Raw genomic sequence first — 7,874 nt, forward strand, 5'->3', positions numbered from 1 at the left:
CTACAGTTATATTGAGACTATCACTGATGCTAAAATCTATATATTTACTATCTGTCTATCAGCTATTTATCTACCTACTTATCAATCAAGGATTGGTAACATATTGTCAATATATCCTTTTTAAATGGAGTGAAGAGTGTGCAATTTTATAAAATAAAAATGTAACTGTGTATTACTTGTGTGGCCAAAAAGAAGATAAGTTTATTGGACTGTTTTCCCCACCTTCCATTGGAAAACCACTTATCTTCATTCTGCATCACTTGGGTGGGTCTCCCTTAGCCCCAGAGGAGATTCAGCCCCACAAGTTCATGACCCAGGCTTGGCCAGTTTGTCTTCCCCATTTTTCTGGGTGTGTCTGTGAGGGTATTTCTGGATAAGAGTAACATCTGAATGAATGAGAAGACTAAAGCAGATTGCACCTCCCTAATGAAGTGGGCCTCATCTAATCCATTGAAGATCTGAATAGAATAAAAAAGCTAAGTAAGAGGAAACTCCTCCTGCCTGATTATTTGAGGTGGGACATTGTCTAGTGGAAACTCAATTTCCCACTGATTAACAGGATTACGCATCCGGGCTAGCACAGTAATGTAGGAAGTTGGGTGGGGCTGGGGAAGTAAAGCTAGATCCCAAATAAGGGGGACCAGGTCACTCTGCTTCCAGCTTCACTCCACTACAATCCACTCTCTCTGGTACAGCCAGCGAAACATGCCTAAGACAAATCTGATAGATCTAATCCTTCTTATGTCTCTTCATTGGTCCTGAAAAAAAGTGTAAACTCTCTATACATTGGCCATCATCTCTAAATTCTGCTTCTCTGTCCAGGACCTTTTTTTTAACCACTACCCCATTTCTACGTGGCCCGTTATAGACACACAATTTTAAACATCTTTTGGTTTTGTTTTGTTGTTTGTCATGTGCGGAGATCACTTTTCACTTGCAAGATTGTCACTCAGTGAAGAAAAATTAGAATTATGATCCTAGTTACACTATATATAAAAAAGAAAACAGGTAAAAGAAGCTATTTATTCTTGAAAACCTTTCTGGAACAACTAACCAATAAATATATGGTAAACACATGCTATGCATTAAACCCTTAGTAAAGGTGCATTGGCTAATACAGTGACACATAAAACAATGTTTCTGTCTTCAGTTAGCTGTATAAAGAATATGGAGACAATGTTCCTAAATATTAAAATAAAAATTAAAAATGATAAAAGATACAAACACTAAGATCAACATAACAACAGGAATGCCTTCATATGCTTTCATGTGATAGTTCATGATTGCCAGGAAATCACCCAGTGTTGAGGTAATGCAGTTTGGAAGAGTGGAAGAAACATACATTTTGGAGACAAATAGACCTGTGGTCCACTCCTAGCCCTGATTTGACTAACTCTATAACTGTGACCAAACCACTTAACCTCCCTAAATCTGTTTCCAAAATGATGAGGTACCGTGCAGAATAATTATGGGGATTAAATAAGTTGCTCAAAAGTAGTAGAGATTTCCACCTGGAACACAGATGTTTAAATGTGAAGCACCTAGGCTGGAGCCCCTGGGATGTAAATGACCATCCTACAGCCAGAGGGCCCCTGAATGGTGAGGAACTGGAGAAGTGGTGCTCCTTGAGCTCTGTGTTGAGATAAAAGAAGCGATCACAGAGCAGGAAAGGACCCAGAAAACACAGGTGAAGGAAGGAGACTATTAGAACACTGTAAAATTGATCACGTGTCTCCCGATTTGCTACTTCTGTCCTCTGTCATTCCCCCATCTACTCTCCACAAAGGCAAATGCAAATGCTTAAAATAAGAAACACTGTGGCCTTCATTTCAGCGACATACTCGAGAGAGTAGGTGAGAAGAATCCCATCTCACAATCTGTCTCGGAGGAAGAAAAGTCTCTGGAAAGAAAGTAGCTTCTGGCATCTTCAGAGAAAAGGGAAGTAAGCTGAGTGCTATGAGCCTGCACAGAAAAAGGGAGAGGTGAGAAACGCTGAAAATGTGGCCCTTAATTGCCATGAGGCACATTCAGGTTCCCAACATCTGATTAACTTCCAAAAGAAATGTATACCCAACATATGCTCTAGATACAAATGGTAACTATGAGGTTTGCTAAGGCCTCATGCTGGGCCTAGACAAATGGCAAGACTTAGATGGATCTGAAGGGCTAAGATCATGAGCAAGTGAGCAAAGGCCAGGCTACAGAAAAGCACTGTCGCCTCCCCTGGGGTACATCTATTTCACTGGAATTTATGAGGGCAGAGAAGAAACATAAACTGGAAAGTTACGAGGGCCTACGTCCTGAAGGCTCTTTATCGCTAGGCTAAACAACCTTTGCTCTAGGCAATGAAACACCATGGTAAGGTTCTCAGCAAAGAAGAGATATGACAAAACTGAAGATTAATTCAGGGGGGTTGTTTAGGAGAGTTCCTAATGAACCTAGAGTAAACCGGAGAGGGTAATTAGCCAGAACATTCATTTCCCCAAACATAACTAACTTTTATAGCCCTTTAGGGTTTGCAAAGGACTTTTTATACATCTAGTTTCATTTTATTCTCCCAACAAGTTCCAGAATCATGTGTTACTCTTATCTACATTTTATAGCTGAAGAACATGAAGATATCAGACAGGGTCTGTAGGATCTGCCTGAGAGAGTGGCTGCTTCAGTTTTTCCATGCTGGGGCATTCTGTCAAGTATTGTCAGAAGGAATAATATTTGCCTTTTATAGTCTTTTTCTGTCCATGTGCAGGGTATTAAAGCACAAAGGCAGCTAAGATACACACGGACTATAGAGCACTGCTCTATGGTAGTACTAGGACTAGCTGTAGTTTTAGAACTAGGTCTAGGTATCCAGAGCTAGATCAGCTGTCTCAAATTCCACTCCTCTTTGCATGACTTTTGAACTGTATTTAAGGATAAAAGCCTGGACGGAGTGACTTTTTTGACTTTTGTGGTTTACCCAGCGATTTCACCAGCTATGTGGTCTTAAGAGACTCTTGAGAATTAAAAAAACAATTTTTTAATTAGTATGTGTTATTGACAAAAAGTCAAGGATATAGGCCTTTATTACAAAGACAATATGTTCTTTTGGGGGATTGCAGTAGAGAAACAATTCAATTAAATTATTGCAAGCCCGAAGGCGAAGAAGGTAATTAAAATATTAAAATGACCTGTGTCTGAAGTCTCAGTCTCAGGGAAGCAGGTGTTCTTAGGAGATCAAGAGGAAGGAGAGTTGCTTGAAAAATACACTTCAGTTTTAGTGTTAGAAATCAGCAGTGTTACATTGAAAGTAAAACAAGAGAAGACAAGCTGATTAAGCTGCAGAAAGAGAGAGATTCCCTTAAGAAAAAAATTACTATGGTAGAGGCAAGAAGGGAAAAAGTGTGTCTTTAAGGAAAGGCTAGATAGATAGAAAATGGAGTAATCTCAAAAGGTAGGAGAGAACTAAGGTATTCCTCAAAAAAGCAGTAGAAAATGGGGAATGTGTTAGATGTTATTAGGTCAAAACAATGAGATCCACTGAAATAAAATCTAACAGGATGGGAAGCAAAGCCACTAAACAAACTGGAAAACTCAGAAGAATCCAGGATTCAAACACCACAGAGTGCCCTCTTCAAGGTGTGGATAGGCTTTCTATTTTGGAAGCACCTACTAAAGGTTGACACTGTCATTCAAAATGCCCATAGAACATTTGGACAGTTTTGAAAAGTAAACCAGAAACATTGGTGTAAAATACTCAAAGACTTAGACAGTGAGTTTCAATTTGACCAAGTAATTATGCTTGTGCCCTGAGTAAACATATGGTTTTATATATATATATATATATGCATATATATATGTATATATATAATAAATCTGCATCAGCATTATCTTCTGTGCTGTGGTCTAGAATGATGCTATATGCTATGAATCTGCATGATGATTGGTATCATCTTCAACAGCATTCACAATTTTAACCATATTTTTCAGATACAAAATGATTTGCAGGATTAACTGCAAAGAAATCAGAAGGGAAAAAATTCATATCAGTAAGGACCATATGTCTGATAGCTCTAAGGATTTCAGACTAAAACATAAGCCAAGATTTATTTGTAAAGCATTATGTCACTCCAAATGTGACTGGTAAGTAATTTTATCATAATAATGAACACCTTATAAGTGGTGTCACATTTTCCAAAGTGCATTGCATGGAACAACTAGTTTTGTCAGATGTTGTTAGAAGTTAGGCACCCTTGCATCCCCTCCCCCAACAAAAACCTCCACAAAAACACCCTCTTAGTTCTTTTTAAGTGAAATAGCACCCAAATTCCTTTATAGTAACTGTAAATACTGCTAAATGAATCACAAACACGTTTTGCCTTAGAGATAACACTTGCAGCACCTGTCATGCTCAGCATCTCCTTCTAAAGGTACCCACAGTCCATGAGGAAAACAGCTGATCCCTGCAGCACGATGGCTAAACCACATGAACAGCCCCTCAGCCATTACAGGTAAGACCAGGGGAGGCACCCGACCTAAGGAACAACCAATCCATCCATAAGTTGGCCTGTGATTTATGATGATGTGGCTTGGTAATTAGACAACTACTCTGATTCTCCCTGGTAACTTGAACCAGGACACGTGGAATAAATTGGCCAGCTGGTAATAGGAGGAGAAGCCGAAGACAAGACTGACTGAATCTTGTTACTAGCAGAGTACTAGAGTTTAAAGGCACAACTTCCTTATACTACAGAGCACCTCGGATTCTGATCAAGCATCAAGCTGCAGTCTTTGCAGCCTCGCATGAGGCCCAATTGTCAATTTTCCTGCAATCCACCTGGCCTGGCTACACAGATGAGATTCTCCTTTCCCTTTATACTTCATGTTGTTTAAGAATAAATTTCCTATTTGTCAAAATCACCAAATGAGTTTCCTTCTTGCAACCAAAAGACCACACCTCCCCATTCTCACTGTAATCAGATTCATTCTTACCTGGTTATGTTCCAGCTGAATGTTTTCCTAAGATGTACTAACAGCAAAGGAGAACTTTGCATGCAATCTTCCATTGTTACATACCCTCTGTACCTCCTTTCTTTTTTAATGTTCTTACCTGAGTGAACAAGAGATTATAGATCATCTTGAATCTTCTCTAATTCATATTTCTAAAAAGTTGATTATGTGCAATCTTCTATTATTTTTAACATTTTTTGTAGCGTAGCTCTTAAGTAATTTTGTTCCACTTCTCAAAGCAGAGATGTTGAGAATCATTGTCCTAGAAAGTATGTAGAGTAGTAGGCATAAATTATAACACTGGATGTCAGTCAATATTTTTTTTGTTGGTAAATACAAAATAAAGTTGCAAAAGAGCATGTTGTGCTCTGCATCTGAGATCTGTTGGAAGCTCCCATCATCTTTGCTTAGCCCTTAATGTGCATGATGGAAGTACCCCTTCCTAACACCAGAGGGCACTGTGCCATCAGGATACTGCCAGCAACGGATTTTTTTTTTTTTTTTTTTTTTCGGTACGCGGGCCTCTCACTGCTGTGCCCTCTCCCCTTGCGGAGCACAGGCTCCGGACGCGCAGGCTCAGAGGCCATGGCTCACGGGCCCAGCCGCTCCGCGGCATGTAGGATCTTCCCGGACCGGGGCACGAACCCGTGTCCCCTGCATCGGCAGGCAGACTCAACCACTGCGCCACCAGGGAAGCCCCAGCAACGGATTTTTTGCAGCTGCTTCTATCAATACATTCCTGCACCACATTCAACCTTTCAGAAAAGCCTTCTGCTTTCCCTTTTTGCCATTCTTAGGCCAGGTCTGGTTCTGAGGTTACATGAGAACAAGGGGTTAAGAGAGGCTGCTAAAGACCAAGTTTCACAGGGATAAGAACAATCTGTAATTTTTTAGCCATTATTATTCTGCCTCTAGCAAATTCAGTATCTTGATCTTTCTGGTCCTCATTATTCTCATTTAAAATTAAGACACAGTTCTGGCTTCCCTGGTGGCATAGTGGTTAAGAATCCGCCTGCCAATGCAGGGGACACGGGTTCAAGCCCTGGTCCTGGAACATCCCACATGCTGCGGAGCAACTAAGCCCGTGCGCCACAACTACTGAGCCTATGCTCTAGATCCCACAAGCCACAACTTCTGAGCCCACGTGCCACAACTACTGAAGCCTGCGCACCTAGAGCTAGTGCTCCACAACAAGAGAAGCCACCGCAATGAGAAGCCCATGCACTGCAACAAAGAGTAGCCCCCGCTCACTGTAACTAGAGAAAGCCCATGCACAGCAGCAAAGACCCAACACAGCCAAGAATAAATAAATAAGTTGTTTTAAAAAAATTAAAAATAATTAAGATACAATTCTCGGGAAAACATGTCTAATGAGCATAATTAAACAGTTTTGCATTAGAAGGTAAGACTAGATCCTGTTGATTCTCATTGCAATTTAAATATGGCAAGTCAGATTGGTTTACTTAAGCCTATAAAATTGCGTCTAACTACTGGAACTTCTTAAAGAGAATACTCACCAAGTACTACCAATAATCTACTCTTATTATAAAGCTTCTTCTAAATCTCATTAGTACAGGGGTTTGGGCTTCTTCCTTTCATAATCCAGATTAAGAGGTAGTTTTTCAAGCAAGGATTGTCTCAACACTCATTAATTCCCTCAACATGTATTGAACATCAACTGTGTGCCAGGCTTATACCTGCTAGATGCTGGCAAAAATACACAAGTTGTGCTTTCGTGAAGTTTTCAATCTGAGGCAATAAAATAATTTTTTAATTGTAAAACTGAACTGATAGGTGCTATAAAGAGAGCTCCAGGAAGCTATCAGAATATATAACAGGGAGACTTGCCCCATCTGGTAAGGGTGGTCAAGAATGGTTTCCCTAAGGAAACGATGCTTGAGATCTAACAACTAAGTATGTGCTAAATATGCAAAAAAGGACGTGGGGCAGGCAGAGACAATGGGGAGAATAATCTCAGCAGGTACCAAAAAATCTGTGGGAGAAGACCTGAGAAATAAGGTCACTACGGTTCAGTTCAGTGTACGGTGGGGAAGTGGGAAAGCAGGGCAGAGGCCCTCAAAGCCATGACTATCTTTATACTCAAGACCACTTAAAGAATTTTAAGCTGGAGGTTGCCATGATCATATGTGTATTTAAAAACACTATTCAGGTGCCATGTGAAAAATGAACGCAAAGTCAGGTTAGGAGGCTACTGATTATTGAGCTTCATGGAAGGATGACCCTGAAGGTGGCAAGCTGTCGAGGGCTGATGTTGAGAAAGTAAAATCCACAAAACTTGGTGATGGAGTATATAAATTATAAACGAGCTCATTGATTCTGATTTCAAATCAGCAACTGTTTTAAATTGGCTGGTAAAACAAATGAAAATAGAGCCATTGGATTAAAAACACCGAGACCTCTGAGTGAGAGAATCCCTGGGGTCGGCGTGGTTATTTTCTTAAGCAAAAGTTTCGCTGCATTCTCATGGGCTCTGTGGAAATGCTCCCCGATAGACTGGCGGTGGCGTGTACTAAGCAATGTCCGAGGAAGGGCGCTCGCCCCTGGATCACCAAGGCTTGGGTCTTGGGAACCCTGGACTGCAATAAGGAGGGCTCGGTCGATTCACCGCCACAGATTTCGGGGCCCTGAGTAGTCCCCAGAACTCAGCAGTCACACCAGGTCGTGGCGCCAAAGCAGCACGGAACTTCGGCCTCTATTCCGGTGTTCAACCCACTGCCAGGGATGGTATTCAGGTTGCCGGAGACTTGCCGGAAGCTCAAGACTTAGCCCCTCTTCTTCGCTACGGTGGCCGAAAAGGCCCTGGAATTGTAAGCCAAGTCAGACCGAAGAAGGCGCACGCGCATTGCGGACTTCTGGGCTCTGGG

General features: G+C 41.2%; 1 long non-coding RNA gene across 1 annotated transcript; it reads right to left on the reverse strand.

Annotated features, from left to right (window-relative positions):
- Window positions 1–1,042: 1,042 nt before the first annotated feature.
- LOC308615930 lies at window positions 1,043–7,809 on the reverse strand. Its single transcript, XR_014015640.1, has 3 exons — window positions 7,407–7,809; window positions 4,972–5,089; window positions 1,043–1,962 (listed from the first exon to the last, which is right to left on the reverse strand). It is a non-coding gene; the product is annotated as an uncharacterized lncRNA (long non-coding RNA).
- Window positions 7,810–7,874: the final 65 nt, after the last annotated feature.

This window comes from Mesoplodon bidens, assembly GCF_964165515.1.
Source record: "Mesoplodon bidens genome assembly, chromosome: 4".
NCBI classification, from domain to species: Eukaryota; Metazoa; Chordata; class Mammalia; order Artiodactyla; family Ziphiidae; genus Mesoplodon; species Mesoplodon bidens.